Genomic DNA, 18,561 nt, shown 5'->3' on the forward strand with positions numbered 1-18,561 from the left:
CACTTAGACTCCCGCAGTTCATTGTCAAACCAAATATTCCCTGTAGCACTTCTGACAAATTAAATCTCTCAGGAGTTTGTTTATGTATGCGCAGCTCAGATCAAGAATTACGTGAGCTGTCTTCCTTGACTCTAGTCATTGTGCAGAGAGGCCTATTTTAGGATCTTTGTCACAAATCATTTTTTTGCTTTTTTTTGTTCAAAATTCAATAAATAGTGCTATTGTAGATTAGGAACAGCATGCTGACTCTCCCCTTCACTTTATTGCTTTAAGCATTAAAATCCAGCATGTCTATCAAAGGCTCATCTGCAAGAACTGATTAATAGCCCAAGAAGAGGCTAGTATTCTGTATGGATCGAAATGTAATCGCTACCATGTCGAGATGCGTTTCAGAAGTTAAACATAATTCCATGCAGCTTGGGGGCACAAAACAAATCATGTAGAACTGCATGTCTCAGCACCTTTTGTTTGATCATTTCATCTCAGTAACTACCTTCAATTGTTTTTATTATTAATTACCCCATTGTTATAACTAGCATGATGCCAGGATTAACTTTTACATAGCAAAATATTAAAATATCGTCAAAATATATAATTTAGAAAAATAAACATTTTAAAAAATACCAAAATATAAATTTTTTAAAATATATTTAAAAGTTTATTTAAAAATATTGAATTATATGAAAAGCTTATCCAATAATATTCCATTGTGGTCCATGTGTTTGCCTAGGGGCTCAGGTTTTAAGAGGATTAAAAAAAATCTTTCACTGACAAATCACCTGGAGTAGCCAATATCTTTGGACCTGTGTGACCTGTCCCTTAACCACATATAATCAATCTCCATTGAAAGTCCCTATACAATACACACAAGCTTTGAATAATACAGAGATATCCATACAGTACTCTAAGCTAGGTCTAAAGTAAATATATATCCAAAAGCTAGGTACGATACAGAGATACCTACAGAGAACTACAATACACAGAAAAGAGTACAATAAAGAGATACCCATACAATAATCAGATCTCTGTACAATAGAGAAATACCTACATTGATTAACCACAACCATAAAACCACTGACAGGGGAAGTAAATTTAAGGCCGGGCTTAGGCCTTTAGGCGCTCTGTGCAAAAAATATTTCCCAGTGCCCCTCCCTGGTCATACACCTTCAACCATGTATAGGGAAGTAGTGTCTGTATAGGGAATTTATTAAATTAATAATTACTTAAAAGTAAAAAAAAAAACTAATCTTCATTACCCCATTCCCTGTTACCTGGCAGGGAGGGCAGCATGCTGATCTATTTAACATATTTATAAATAATCTTGAAATAGACGTTGAAAGTCATGTTTCAGAGTTTGCTGATGACACAAAACTCTATAAAGTAATTGGGCCCCAGCAGCACTTCTTTATACAGCTGGTTTTTATATATATATTTAGGAATCCTGGCCAACTCTCTGGTTTTGCACACCCTCTCCCCCTCATATTTAACCTTGAACTGCAGAGAATCCCAGATGGAATTTTTTCCCCAAGTAAGTAGAGTAGGACCTGCCAAAAATGAAGTACATTGATGTTGTGGCAGGCTTATGCCATGTATGATCATGTACTTTAACTAAACCGACATTATTTTGTGCCTAGATTTGGTGTTTTGTTTTTTTGTTTTTAAAACCTAATAAAATCTGTAAGCTTTGAAGTTTCTGTTTAGTGGACGAGTGAGGGCACTGGATCTTGTGTATTGTTTAAAGTAATTCAATGTGAGCAGTGTATTACTTTGCTGCAGAGGGATTTAGGTAGACTGGGGGACTGGGCACTCAAATGGCAAATTAAATTTAATGTTGAAAAATGCAAAGTTATGCACTTCGGGGTAAAGAATGCAGACATGAGGTCACACATTTAGACTCTCTCTATCTTATCCTAGCTCTAACCCTCTCTGAGTATCTAGCTAACCCTTTTATAATATTATCCTTAGCATTTCTAGTGCGACTTGGTTAAAGAAACACTATAGGGTTTTGAGCATTAAAACCCCTTTTTCCACTTACCTGTTTCCAGCGCCAAGGTCTCTCTGCACCTGATCATTCTCCTTCTCTTGCAATGTCACTCTGATGAGGGAGAAGCCCGCGCATTAGAGCTTCCCTTCCCCATAGTAATGCATTGAATCAATGCTTCCCTATGAGGATTGTGAAGACGGTGGACATCCTCATACAAAGCAGGAGGACGACCAATGTCGTTTCACAAAGTTAAACTCCGTTAGAATCCAGGAAGCGCTTCTAGTGGCTGTTGCTGTACTACTCTGAGTTGGTGTCTATAACCCCATTACTTTTTATTGAAGCAGAATATAAATGAAATCAATTTCTGCTATTTATATGATTATTCCCCTCTTGTCAATGGCGTGCACCCTTTGCTTAGTTAAGTCTCATTATTTTTAATCCATCAGACCCTTTCAAAAGTGAGCTCTGAAGGCTCTTTATTCGATAAAGTTAATCAGTAATCCAAGAGTATCTGACAGACATACCCTGTCCATCCAGAGGGCGTTGACTTTATTTTCAATCATCAATTTTAGGATAGGGAAGCCTCTGCAGAATGAAGAGCAAAAACCCGGATCAATACTAAACAATAAATTCAATTTCAGCTGTTCTCAAACTTTGCTCCTTCAATTTAGCATGCCATTTATACTGTGTTGCAAACAATGGCCTCAATTAAATTCTATCGGCCAGAAACAATTGATAAACATCAACTTTTTTTGCCAATATTTTTATATAAATTCAACTGGATATAAGGCCAGGAAAAATTCTAGCAGCTATGTATCTGCCTTTTTTTACGACTAACCCTTTAATTTTAACTTTTTTTAAAATCACACTTTTTTTTTAAATACACACACACACACACACTTACTAGTTGGGACACAACATTTTTATTCAATAAATACCCCCTCCGTGGGGGCTTGGGGTGTGGACAGTAATAATAATTTTTAATTTTAAGCCCCTATCCATGGACCCAGGTGCCCCTCTGTATGTTTCTTGCCAGGCATTGTGGCAGACAATGGGTGGGGGCAGGTAGACACACTAACATTTTGATGTTCTAACCACCATATGCTGACCCCAAGCACCTCATTTATTTTAATGTTACCCCACAATTATTCATTAATTACTAAGAAACTGTAAGTCATTTCTCTATGAGACAGAATTCAGAGAGGAGCAGACTAACATCATTTTGATCTGAGATGAGCAGAGCCACAGGAAATACATGTGTAGCTCTGCAGCAAGATGCCAATCACCTAAATTACATATGCTAACTCAAAAACAAAACACTTCTTCCGACACTCTGCTAAATCCAAGTTAAAAACCTTAAAGAACGTTGATAAAGACCGTTCAAAATGTTGCTGTTGTATACTATGGGCATCTGAATAAAGGGAAACTACTTTCAAAAGGGAGTGCTGAAGTTTATTTTTGTACTTTCCTGAATATATACTAGTTTGGGCAGAACTGTACTCCTTGCTCCCTTGTTGGGACATCCATAAGGACCACCATAAATCAACGACCTTCCAGCGTGCAGCGTTATACATGCTGCCGCTGGGAGGCGTGACGGATGCGAGCGGCGAGCGGCGGAGAGGAGACGCCGCTCGCCGACAGGTAGGAGGAGGAGAGACCGCGGGCGGCGATGGACTGAGGGTGAGTGCTGCGAGCTGCGAGCAGCCTCCCCTACTAGCCGCCCGCGGACCCCTGACATAACCCCCCCTCGAGGACCGCCCAACGGGCGGGAAGCCAAAGGCTTCAAAGGAAACCGCGCATGAAAGGAGCGGACCAAAGAGGGCGCTTTCACGTCAGAGGCAGAAACCCAGGACCGCTCCTCAGGACCGTATCCCTTCCAGTCAATCAGATACTGCAAGCGACCCCGAGAAAAACGAGAATCAAGCAGGGCAGCCACGTCGTACACGTCACTAGAGGCTGCGCGGAGGGAAACTGGACACCAGAGAGGACCAGAGAATCGATTACAGAGCAGGGGCTTCAAAAGGGAGGTGTGAAAGGTGTTAGGAATACGCAAGGAGGTAAGGCCAGGGAGTAGGAAACAGGATTGACCCTACGCAATACCTTGAAGGGGCCAAGGAACCTGGGTGCGAATTTCATAGAGGGGACCCTGAGGCGGAGATTCTTAGAGGACAACCAAACCCTATCACCCGGAACATAAGAAGGAGCAGCACCTCTACGGCGATCAGCAAATCTCTTCTGAGCAACAGCCACTCGAGAAAGAGTAGCATGGACCTGATCCCACATCTTCCGTAAGGAGGTTAGGTGCTCGTCCAAAGCGGGTATTCCCTTGTCGGAGAATACGCCAGGAAGGACAGAGGGTTGGAACCCATAAGCAACCAAAAAAGGACTTAAGCCAGTGGACGAATGAGTCACAGTGTTTCTGGCGAATTCAGCCCAGGGAAGGAGGTGAGACCAGTTGTCCTGGTGTGCATTCGTGAAGCAGCGTAAATACAACTCCACAGATTGATTCGCCCGTTCGGCAGCTCCATTGGAATGTGGATGATAGGAGGAGGTAAATGACAAGGAAATCCCCATCTCAGCACAAAAGACCCTCCAAAACCGAGAGACAAACTGAGGACCCCTGTCGGATACAATATCCTGTGGTATACCATGCAAGCGGAAAACCTCATTGGCAAACACCCGAGCCAACTGAACCGCAGAAGGTAGTTTTTTGAGTGGAATAAAGTGTGCCATCTTAGAGAACCTATCAGTCACAGTCAAAATTACTGTCGGAGGGCGTGGCCTGGACGCCGGACGAGATGGCGGCGTGAAACGAGGGCTCCCTCCAGGCTCACAGCTAAAACCCGCTAAACAAGCACTAAACATCGGAAAAATGGGGAAAAACACCAAGCAACAGCAGGCTGCCTCAACCACCGGCACACCGAGGAACTCTCAACCGGCAGGTATGCGCCAATACCTTACTACCCCGGCCGACCACACCGCACAGGCCTCCAGCGGCGCAGAAGCCTCGGGCCTACCACGCCCGTCCTCACCGCAGGGCGAACACTCACAACAGGTACAGCCCGGAATTAATCCACCCCAGGCCCAGTTCCAGCCAGACTGGGTAGCACTAATTAGCAGCTTACCCACTAAAGCCGACTTAAAAGAGGCCAACACGGCACTACATAACTCCTTAAAGGGTGAACTTCAAGCCCTAAGAGAAGACATACAGGGAATCCATCACAAGCTAAACAAACTGGAGGCAGAGTGTGACCAAGTAGCGGCAGCGCAAAATACAGCCGCAGATATCATACAGAAGCAAGCAGCCCAAATCCGCCAAATGGCCCTCCACGTTGAAGACCTGGATAACAGAGGGAGGCGGCAAAACATAAGAATTAGGGGCCTTCCAGAAGATCTAGACCAAACTGCCCCAATACGTGACACCCTAACTGAAATATTTAACTCCCTCCTGCAGAGGCCAACCGAGACGCCCATCATCTTTGTCAGGGCCCACAGAGCCCTCCGACCTAGGGGACCTCCAGATTCCCCCCCTAGGGATGTTATCTGCTGCCTACACCACTTTCAAGAAAAAGAAGACATCCTGAGAAGCGCTAGGGACAAGAAACAAGTCTCACATAATGGCCACGACATACAGCTATACCCTGATTTATCGCCGGCAACATTGGCGTACAGGCGGGCCATGCGCCCACTCACACACGTGCTACAGGCCAACCGGATCAGATACCGCTGGAACTTCCCTACAGGACTTCAAATCGCCACACCGACTGGCCCTCTCACGGCGAGGAAAGAAGAAGATCTAGGGGACCTCATGAAGGAACTACAACTACCCCCACTACACATGACTTGGCCGGACCCAATGGCCTTCTATAACTTTGCTCCTGAGACACACCGCCAGGCACAGCAACCTCCCAGAACCCGGAGGACGAGGCAACAGGCCACTCGTCCCTCGGGAGCCAACGCATAAGAAGACAACCGCAACCCTCCACCCCCGGATCCCACGGGAGACCGACCGCAACCAAGCTCACAGTCGCCCACCCCCGCTTCAAGAGACTAAAGATACCCCGCACGTCTGAAACGCAAGTATACAGCCCAACGGGCGATAGACACTCAGAACCTACAGGGCCACAGGGAACTAGAGACACAGGCGGACATGTTCTGCCCGCAGAGTATAAAGGACAATGCGATACCAGGACATTGCTCCGGACTCCAGATTCCACCACTTAGCTGAATAGTCAGGGACAACAGGGTCCAACTGGGGAGGGCCACTATTGGGAAGAGAACAAGCTCGCAAACTTATCCAACCTTAGATGGCATAACACAGGGCGGCCCCGTATCCCGGCTGGGCCCCACCGCCGGAGCCCGCCCGACCTGTGACGAACCTCGGGGAGCAGGCGGGGGGCTCCGCTGGTGGGGCACACCTGGGAGGGGAGGAACAAACGACCAAACTCTGTAGAGCAGACGATGAGTAGACGGGTGATACGGAAGACCCAGAAGGGGGGATTGCAAGAATATCTGCTTTATGAATGTGGGAAGGGGACGGGGCCAACAAAGGGCATGCACCCTGGTGATCATCCTCTTAGCATAGCCAAACCACCCGTACTGCTTCCCTACTAAAACCGCCCTGGGTCTCAGACACCCATAATTCGGTCCCAACCTTCCACACGCATAGACCCAGTCGGGGGTGCCGCTCACGACACGGGATAGAGAGGCCCAGAACCTCGAGCACTACCTGACCCAGACGGCCTTGTTATGTTCAATCACCGGGTGGGGGAATTGTGTGGGTTTTGGGGGAGGGGGGGGAGCGAAATGTACACGATCTAGTGAAGTTTACAAACTGTTTAGAACTGTTTAGACCTGCTTTCACCTGTTGTGACATGTAACCTGTTATACCACTGCTATATTAATGCGACCTTACTACAAATGACAGACCAGCCACACGCTGACTTAAGGCACTCAACGACACGCACCCATACAGGCCTTAAGGCCACTACACCCCGAGGCGGGGACGACAGAAACGCACATATCAAACGAACAAAGACGAGCCACATAGGGAAGCCACGTGACCCGACGCGCCACAGGGACACCGACTCGACACACCGGACGCCCAACCGACGCCCTACAGGGAGGCGCCAACCAGGTAACGAACCGCCCACTGACACCTCTGGAGGTGCGGTGGAGTGAGGCTCACCGACGCCTATACCTCATCGTCATTAGGTAGTGACGAGACTCCCGGAGGCACTTTCACTCCTCCACCACTCACCCTTCCACCCGAACCCCCATACCACCTCCATCCCCACCCTAACACCCACTCCTCTGACCGTACCCTCCCCGACACACCCGAGACTCGACGTGCCTACCCGACAGACAGAGACCTCGGACGGAGACACCCCCCTTAACCCCTTAAGGACACATGACATGTGTGACATGTCATGATTCCCTTTTATTCCAGAAGTTTGGTCCTTAAGGGGTTAAACCCGTCCGGACACGGACCGACCACACGACATGACGCTGACTCCCGACCAACTACGTGTCCTCACAATAAATGCTAAAGGACTGAACAAACCGGAAAAGAGGACGGGGGCCCTACGAGACTTCCACAGACACAGGGCCTCAATAGTCATGATTCAGGAAACCCATTTCAAAAAAGGGGCAAGACCCAAACTAACAAACCATCACTATAGCCAAGGGTATTACAGCGACTACCATGGCGGTAAAGCCAGGGGGACAGCGATACTCCTTCACAAAAGGCTGCCGTTCCAGGAGGGGGGATGCATGACCGACGACGAAGGTCGATACCTGTTCCTCAAAGGGACAATTGCGGGACACCAATACACATTCGCAAGCATCTATGCACCAAACAAACAACAAGCGCGCTTTCTCAAACAGACACTACGCAAGCTCCAACACTTCACGGCAGGGACTCTCATTCTAGGGGGGGACTTTAATATAGCTCTAGAACCGGCATGGGACACTTCATCGGGCGTCTCCCATGTCCCCACACAACACCTACAACACATCAAATCCCTTCTCCGTAGCCAACGCCTAGTTGACTGCTGGAGAGCCCACCACCCAGATGAAAGGAACTTCACTTTCTATTCCCAACCGCATAACTCCTACTCTCGGATAGACCATGTCTATACCACGCACCACGACCTTCCCCTGGTGACTACAGTCACAATCGGTGGGGCCACTTGGTCGGACCACGCCCCAGTATTACTGACCCTGACATCACCACTTTACCGTCCCACAAACCCGAAATGGAGACTCAATGAGTACCTCCTAGCTAACCAGGAGATCTCGGGCTTCATAGGCGAGAAAATAAAAGAATACCTCACACTCAACACGGCCGAACAGACCTCCCCGACAATCCGTTGGGAAGCGCACAAAAGCGTGATAAGGGGACACTACATACAACAGGGGGCACTACTAAAGAAACGGACCGAGGCACGGTTAAACGACCTACTGTCCAATATCCACAAGGTTGACGAACAAAACAAACTAACACCTGACAACACACACCAATCACGACTTCTTCAACTAAGGAGAGAGCTCGCCACCCTACTACACACCAAACACCACAGAGAAGCAATAAGACATAAGGCCCTCTTTGCACAACAGGGAAACAAAAGCGGCAAGCTCCTAGCTGCGATGCTAAAAAAACAGAGACAACACACTTACATTGACAAGATTCGAGACAAACAAGGGAAATTACACCATCTCCCGAAAGACATACAAAACACCATCCGCACATATTACTCGGACCTGTACACGCTGCCACAACCACATACTCAAAAGGCGAAAGCCCGCCTGCACGAAGCGATCAGGAAATACCTAACTGAACACCCACTGCCGACCTTGGACCCAGACATAGCAGACATGATAGACATGCCTATCACGACAGAGGAACTAGCGATGGCAATTAAGCAAACCAAGACAGGTAAAAGCCCAGGGCCGGATGGCCTACCGACCAAATACTACAAGACCTATGCTGGAGACTTATACCAACCAATGGTAGAAGCCTTTAATGCAGTCAGAGAGGGACACAATATCCCTAAACAAGCCCTAGCGGCGCATATCTCCATAATCCCCAAAGACGGTAAAGACAGGGAACAATGTAGTAACTATAGGCCCATATCGCTCATCAATTGCGACATCAAGCTACTGGCCAAGATCCTGGCCACACGGCTCACAAAACATGTCCCATCGCTGGTCCACCCGGACCAGGTAGGGTTTGTGGCGGGACGTGAGGCTCGCGACAATACCATCAGAGCGCTTACCCTCATGCACGGTAGTACAGGTAAGAGGGAAGGCCTTCTTCTCCTGTCAACTGACGCAGAGAAGGCCTTCGATAGGGTCTGTTGGGTATACCTCTTCGAAGTGCTGGCCCAAGCAGGACTAGGACCTCACCTGAGAAGGTGGATAGAGGAACTTTACCGGGAACCGACAGCCCAGGTAATAGTTAATGGAGCACCCACGGAGACCTTCACCATACACAACGGCACGAGACAGGGTTGCCCCCTCTCCCCGCTCTTATTTGTTCTAGCACTAGAACCGTTCCTCTCACACATTAGACACAACACAGACATCACCGGAGTGGAAACAGGGCAAGTGCACCACAAGGTCGACGCGTACGCGGACGACATGCTCTTTGTGGTGACCAAACCCGAGATCTCCCTTCCAAACCTGCAGAAAGAACTAAGGGAATTCGGGAACATATCAAATCTAAAAATCAACCACGGGAAATCATTCATTCTCAACGTCAGTTTAAATGCCACACAAACAGAGCCCCTACGAAACAGCTTCCCATACCAATGGGCCGAACACAAAATTAGGTACTTAGGGATATGGCTGACAAGACATAGTGAGGACTTGTACAAAGAAAATTTCACGACCACACTACAATCATTCCAAAGAGACATGCGAGAATGGTCCTTCCCACACATCTCCTGGCTGGGAAGAGTCCAGGTCCTGAAAATGAACTTCCTCCCACGTCTCCTCTACCTCCTCCAGGCCATCCCCATAGCGATCCAAAAGACATTCTTCGGGTCCCTTAGATCGGAGATGACCAAATACGTATGGAACGGGGGTAGACCTAGATTGAAATTCACCATACTAACTCGCCCCAAAAACAGGGGGGGAATAGCCCTCCCAGACTTCTACCAATACTACGTCGCGGCGCACCTACTGCGGATCGTGGAGTGGTCAAAGGATACCGTCGGGAAGCTCTGGAAAACAGTAGAGGAGGCAGAAGTGGGCAGACCGCTCTCCGGACTACCCTGGGGCCGGGAGGCAGCGGATGGGAAAGACATGTCCATATACACATGGCACACTTTGAAGGTATGGAGGAGAGCCTCCAAGACCGGTAACATGTCGCCATTCCCCTCCCCCCTTCTGCCCCTTACATATAACCCCGACTTCCCCCCGGGACTAGACCCGAAAGCACTTCGCAACATTCTTCCGGACGAGACCCCTCGCTTACGCCACATCCTCCAAGCAGGTGAATGTAAACCACTGACAGCCCTACTAGGGGAGACACCTATGACATTCATGCACAGGTTCAGACACACCCAGCTGACTAACTTTATCCGAACGCTACCGCAAGGCCCGGCGCTTACTAGGGGCCTGACCACAATAGAAGCGGTCAGCGCAAGCCCAGATCCACTCCCGCATGGAATATCCTATCTATACTCCATGCTACAACTAGAAACCCCATCCGACACACCACTGTACATGGGTAAATGGGAGACGGCCCTACGCACCACACTCACGGATAAGGAATGGGAGTCCATCTGTTACCTAACACACCACTGCTCAACGCACAGTAAAACCCAAGAGACAGCATATAAATTATTAACACAATGGTACAAAACACCACACCACCTACACCAAATTGACCCAACACACTCTGACCAATGCTGGAGATGCGAAAAAGAGGTGGGAACCATTAAACACATATGGTGGGACTGTGAGAAAATCAAAACATACTGGGAGGGAATACACAAGGTCCTGGAGAAGTTCTCGGATGCGCCCCCCCCCCTGGAACCGGCTGCGATGCTCCTACACCATACTACTGTCCCACACTCCAAATACAAAAAATCTATAACCGTTAGAATACTCAACACAGCCAAACAGGTGCTCCCCCAATTCTGGAAGCAAACTACAACACCCCCGCTACTGACATGGTTTAGCCAAATGGAAGACCTTAGGAAAATTGAGGAACTGACGATGACGGCCAACCAGACCCATAAGACCTACCTAGACATTTGGACACACTGGATCCTTGAGACAGCAAAAGAAGGATTCCAACAGACCATCAGAACTAACGCCAACTGAGACACAGCCAGACTAGACCAACCCACAACAAACACGACTGAGGACGACGGACGAAGGACGCACCCGACCCCCTCTTCTACCCGACATACCTTCAACCCACCCCCCTCCCACCTCCCCCCCCCCCCATGTTGACCTAGCTATACTCCTGCCTCAGCCCCCAGGAATGCACCAACACAAGGGAAAACGACAGACCCTAAAACAAGAGCTTACCCAGCCACCGTAGACCCCCCGCCAACACTACATACAACCCTGAAATCTAAGGAACCAAACAAGTTTCGGACTTACCAACTCACTCAACCCCTCGGGGGGACAGACATAGCATAGGAGGGTTCAACCACAGTAAGGGAATAAGGAAAACAAGGAGGGGAAGGAGCTAACTCACACGCCTACTGAAGAAAGCTACCCACAAACTACGCTCCAACAGCTATGGTGGCGCTCACTCTACCTGACTCCCAAACACAACCAAACCACACAGACACTGGGGGAGACACCAGCTAACACACACTTGACTACCTACCCAACCAGAAACGTGACTGAATTGACATTAGTGATTTGCGAAACCTACAACAATGCGGGCCTGCGTGCCCAAACTGTTAATGTTGATTTAAATTGTAAATAACTCATTATGGAGACCTGCGAGTCTCACAGCTTCAAACGTCTTGATTGAAAAAAACAAAAAACAAAAAGAAAAGAAATAATGAACACAAAATCTACAAAAAAGAGGCTAACACCGTACAGGGATGATATGTATTGCATGGTATTACCCCCGTATTGTTTGAAAACCTTATTGTCTCCCTTTCTACATTCTGTACCCACATGACTTTATGCCTCAATAAAAAAGAGATTTACAAAAAAAAAAATTACTGTCATTCCGGCGGAGCCTAGCAGCAACAGCGAGCGGTCGCATATCTCCGGAGCTCCGGATAATAAAATCCATCTAAGCCTGTTACGCACCTCGAAACCCGTCAAAAACGGTACCCAGGACTCCCCCAGCTCCCGCGGACCCGATGGGGAAGAAAGCAAGAAAAAACAAATCTGACAAGCCCCGGTTCGGGGCGACGATAGGAGATTTGTGGCGGCAGGCCCAAGATACACGCGGACCTAAAATGGCGTCCCTCGGGGATGAGAGCTCCGACTTCTCTGAAGACCTGCTATACGAACAGGTAGAAAGCACTCTCCCTCCTCCAATCCAGCGGCCACAGCCCCACACACTGACCTCACAAACAGGTACAGCTGCAGACACTGCCCCAGTCACCACTGCAGTCCTAAAAGACCTGCTGGCAGACCTGCATAGAAAGATCTCGGCAGACATGACAGCACTCAGGGGAGACCTGCAAGGCTTAACAGGCAGGATAAGCAAATTAGAAACCACATCCACCAAAGGCACTCAGCAGATTGAATCACTACAGCACACAGTCAAGGTGCTGCAACAACAGAACCTGAATCATGAACACCGCTTCGCTGCCCTAGAAGATGCCAAGCGCCGAAATAATATTAAAATACGAGGAGTTTCAGACAACCTACCTGAAACCGAATTGCCGCACCTCGTGAGGCGTTTACTCTCGACCCTGATGTCGCCGAAAACCGCCAAAACAATAATACTCACAAACCTGTTCAGAGTACCCCGGCCAACCAGAGCACCAACCACTGCCTCCAGGGATGTTATCCTCCAATTCCAACATGGCAAAGACAAAACAGCGGTGCTGGCTGCCGCAAAAGGACAGACCCCATATCATTTTGAAGGGATGGACTTGACACTCTTCACAGATCTATCGGCACACACCCTAGCATGGAGACGCACCTTCCGTCCACTTACCACTCTCTTGCGACAACACGATATTCAATACAGGTGGCGACCCTCCCGTGCTTTATCTGTCCCACACGGAGACGAGACGCTCACGATCAACGATCCGCATGACAGCGAGACTCTCCTTCAGAAACTAGGAATCCAAGCTGCAGCACTGACCCAAGGAGAACAGGGCATAGAGCCCAGGAAAAGGCACGCATGGAACCCGGCAGGAGCCCCCACATTTGTCCCGAGGACATCCACTCCGGACTCATACGTCCTAGCCACAACCTAACTGCTGGACTAACCCCAAAAGACACGACCTATTGCATGTCTTCCTGAGCACACAACTAAAGGAACACATTACACTTAGTACTATAGACGCAGTCGATACAGTATGATAGACAAGTTTCCCCCGAGCCACACACCTGAACACTGAGATACACCCCCCCCTCGTCCCCACCAAACAACTATCGTATGAAGGGGATCCCCCACTTACAGTCCAAGTCGGTCTGCCTCTATATTGCCCCTGACTATACGCCACCAGGGCAAGACAATACCACACAGGGGACATACCCAGGCATATACACTTACTGTAAACCTCACACAGCTATTAAGCTCATGACGGACAGTGAGCAGACCTCTGGGGCGATTTGCCATGGGTCACCTCCGGGCCAGATAATGGGACCCCAATCTCAGTAAAGCACCCTAGCATTAGTCCACCCCAATGGGCTCTTACACTAGCCCATCCTAAGGCGCACATCGCACTAAGCGATCAACTTAAGCCTCCCCTTAAAGCACTAGGTAGTACAGGGCAACGCTTACATAGTGACACGATGATGCTGCAATTATTATTACCGCACGTTTCATGTTTTGTTATGTGTTTTTATTTTCTAATACCACTTGTACACTCTTCTCATTTGTATAGGATGTTGCCGCATTCATTTTGGCTCTACCGACTAACCCATCCTATATTGTTAGCCTACAATATTTCAATCGTTTCTTGATCTGAAAAGTTTAATTAACTTGTTCTTAAGCTCATGACAGAAGTGAGCAGTCCCCTAGGGCGTGTTGCCATGGGTCACCTCCGGGCCAGATAATAGGACCCCAATCTCAGCAAAGCACCCTAGCATTAGTCCACCCCTATGGGCTCTTTCAATAGCCCATCCTAAGGCGCACATCGCATTAAGCGATCCACTTAAGCCTACCCTTAAAGCACTAGATAGTATGGGGCAACGCTTACAAAGTGACACGATGTTGCTGCAATTATCATTATCGCACGTTTCATGTTTTGTTATGTGTTTTTATTTTCTAATACCACTTGAACACTCTTCTCATTTGTATAGGATGTTGCCGCATTCTTTTTTGCTCTACCGACTAACCCATCCTATATTGTTAGCCTACAATATTTCAATCGTTTCTTGATCTGAAAAGCTTAATTAACTTGATACTAAGCTCATGACAGACAGTAAGCAGTCCCCTAGGGCGTTTTGCCATGGGTCACCTCCGGGCCAGATAATAGGACCCCAATCTCAGCAAAGCACCCTAGCATTAGTCCACCCCTATGGGCTCTTTCAATAGCCCATCCTAAGGCGCACATCGCTTTAAACGATCAACTTAAGCCTACCCTTAAAGCACTAGATAGTATGGGGCAACGCTTACAAAGTGACACGATGATGCTGCAATTATTATCGCACGTTTCATGTTTTGTTATATGTTTTTATTTTCTAATGCCGCTTGAGCACTCTTCTCATTGGTATAGGATGTTGCCGCATTCTTTTTTGCTCTACCGACTAACCCATCCTATATTGTTAGCTTACAATATTTTTCACCGTTTCTTGATCTGAAATGTTTAATTAACCTGTTATGTTCTCATACCAAAAATGTGCAGTACTACCGCTTGCCATGTACCAATCTCTTATTAGATGTTATTGCACTATTGCTGTTGTGGCAATGAAATCACCTATGTATCACACAGAATGCACAACAAAAATAAAGAATTCAAAAAATTCATTCCATCGGATGAAGGAAGATCAACAATAAAGTCCATGGATAGGTGGGTCCATGGTTTCTTGGGTACGGACAAAGGCATCAGGAGACCCTGGGGTTTAACAGTAGGGGACTTACACTGTGCACAAACACGACAAGCCTGCACATAATCCACTACGTCTTTCTTAAGTGAAGGCCACCAGAATTGTTGAAGGAGACCCTTGTATGTTTTGGTAACCCCTGGGTGACCAGCCGTTTTGGCGGTGTGAAATAAAACCAACAATTTCTTTCTATCTCTTTCTTTCACGTATAATCTATCAACAGGTGTCTCAGAGGGTGCTTGGGTTTGGTATGCCTTGATACCATCCAGGAAAAGGGACGAAATAACCAAACGGGTAGCGACTATTATCTTAGACGTGGGTACAATGGGTTCAGGAGCGGGGGCAATAGACTCCAAAGGTTCGTATTGTCGGGAGATAGCATCAGCCTTGACATTACGGTACCCAGGCCTATATGTGATAATGAACTGAAAGCGTGAAAGAAATAAGGACCATCTGGCTTGACGAGAGGACAATCTTTTAGCATCAGCTATATAGGAGAGATTCTTTTTTTTTTTTTTTTTTTTAATTCTTTATTTTTGTAGTGCATAAGATGGTAACATACAGGCACATGGTACCCCAAAGGCAATCCACATGCGTATTGCAAGATAAGAGTACATTGCATAGGAAACATTAGGGTGTGGTAGTACGGTGCACTATTTTTTATATATATATATGGTCACGTTTAGATCATGCTGACTATTGTATAGATTGAGATTCTTATGAGACATCAAGAAATTATACAGGAATATAGCTTTGCACTTGAATTATATGGTTACATGCAGGTTATATGCTTAGGGTTTAGTTAAGTACATGCTTAGGTACCAGCGATTTAATTTCACCCTTTACGCCCCTTAGCCACCCATGGATGCAGTAGGCAAGGCCCAATGGATACACTGTTAACCCCTAGCCACTGATAGCTATGCATGGAGACATATAATACAGTAAGGCAGGTAGCATTTCAGTATTTTACACTAGGGAGGGTAAGGACTATTCTGTTCAAGCTTAGAAGGACTCTTTACGTCCGGAATGTCCTGCTTTCTATGGATTCAGTGCGTTCTCCCTGTTGCCTGATAGACTGCTCGCGGTGCGGCTGCTGTGGGCTGGCTAGCCGGTGCTGTATGGAGTGCTGTGCGACGTCCGAATTTCTGGGCTTGGACCTCGGAGTTTCCAAGGGGTGATGTGGTGCAGAGTGAGGGCTGGTATGCTCTGCTGGTCTGCTGGTTGCAGGTTTGGTGCGTTGCGCCTTTTTTTCCCGCCGCTGGTTGTTGATCTCTCCCCTTACCGGAGCTGAGAGCCTGAGAGGAGTTCCACAAGGTTAGTGTCCCAGTAGGGTGCCATATTGCAGGTACACAGCTGGAGTCCATGTGTGGCTGATCCCGCAGTGCTATTGAGCCACGTTGGATGCGGCAGTTGTGGGTTAGGTCTCTCCCGCCGAGATCTTGAAGTTTAGTGTGTGTCCTCCACCATTTTGAGATCTGGCAGTACAGCAAGGCCTCAGTCCTAATCGTGGTGGTCTGGGTGTCAGGGTTTCTGGGTGAGGACCGGGATCAGGTGAGGTGACCTCTGGGGCGATTTGCCATGGGTCACCTCCGGGCCAGATAATGGGACCCCAATCTCAGTAAAGCACCCTAGCATTAGTCCACCCCAATGGGCTCTTACACTAGCCCATCCTAAGGCGCACATCGCACTAAGCGATCAACTTAAGCCTCCCCTTAAAGCACTAGGTAGTACAGGGCAACGCTTACATAGTGACACGATGATGCTGCAATTATTATTACCGCACGTTTCATGTTTTGTTATGTGTTTTTATTTTCTAATACCACTTGTACACTCTTCTCATTTGTATAGGATGTTGCCGCATTCATTTTGGCTCTACCGACTAACCCATCCTATATTGTTAGCCTACAATATTTCAATCGTTTCTTGATCTGAAAAGTTTAATTAACTTGTTCTTAAGCTCATGACAGAAGTGAGCAGTCCCCTAGGGCGTGTTGCCATGGGTCACCTCCGGGCCAGATAATAGGACCCCAATCTCAGCAAAGCACCCTAGCATTAGTCCACCCCTATGGGCTCTTTCAATAGCCCATCCTAAGGCGCACATCGCATTAAGCGATCCACTTAAGCCTACCCTTAAAGCACTAGATAGTATGGGGCAACGCTTACAAAGTGACACGATGTTGCTGCAATTATCATTATCGCACGTTTCATGTTTTGTTATGTGTTTTTATTTTCTAATACCACTTGAACACTCTTCTCATTTGTATAGGATGTTGCCGCATTCTTTTTTGCTCTACCGACTAACCCATCCTATATTGTTAGCCTACAATATTTCAATCGTTTCTTGATCTGAAAAGCTTAATTAACTTGATACTAAGCTCATGACAGACAGTAAGCAGTCCCCTAGGGCGTTTTGCCATGGGTCACCTCCGGGCCAGATAATAGGACCCCAATCTCAGCAAAGCACCCTAGCATTAGTCCACCCCTATGGGCTCTTTCAATAGCCCATCCTAAGGCGCACATCGCTTTAAACGATCAACTTAAGCCTACCCTTAAAGCACTAGATAGTATGGGGCAACGCTTACAAAGTGACACGATGATGCTGCAATTATTATCGCACGTTTCATGTTTTGTTATATGTTTTTATTTTCTAATGCCGCTTGAGCACTCTTCTCATTGGTATAGGATGTTGCCGCATTCTTTTTTGCTCTACCGACTAACCCATCCTATATTGTTAGCTTACAATATTTTTCACCGTTTCTTGATCTGAAATGTTTAATTAACCTGTTATGTTCTCATACCAAAAATGTGCAGTACTACCGCTTGCCATGTACCAATCTCTTATTAGATGTTATTGCACTATTGCTGTTGTGGCAATGAAATCACCTATGTATCACACAGAATGCACAACAAAAATAAAGAATTCAAAAAATTCATTCCATCGGATGAAGGAAGATCAACAATAAAGTCCATGGATAGGTGGGTCCATGGTTTCTTGGGTACGGACAAAGGCATCAGGAGACCCTGGGGTTTAACAGTAGGGGACTTACACTGTGCACAAACACGACAAGCCTGCACATAATCCACTACGTCTTTCTTAAGTGAAGGCCACCAGAATTGTTGAAGGAGACCCTTGTATGTTTTGGTAACCCCTGGGTGACCAGCCGTTTTGGCGGTGTGAAATAAAACCAACAATTTCTTTCTATCTCTTTCTTTCACGTATAATCTATCAACAGGTGTCTCAGAGGGTGCTTGGGTTTGGTATGCCTTGATACCATCCAGGAAAAGGGACGAAATAACCAAACGGGTAGCGACTATTATCTTAGACGTGGGTACAATGGGTTCAGGAGCGGGGGCAATAGACTCCAAAG

This window comes from Pelobates fuscus, chromosome 7 (genome assembly GCF_036172605.1).
Source record: "Pelobates fuscus isolate aPelFus1 chromosome 7, aPelFus1.pri, whole genome shotgun sequence".
NCBI lineage: Eukaryota > Metazoa > Chordata > Amphibia > Anura > Pelobatidae > Pelobates > Pelobates fuscus.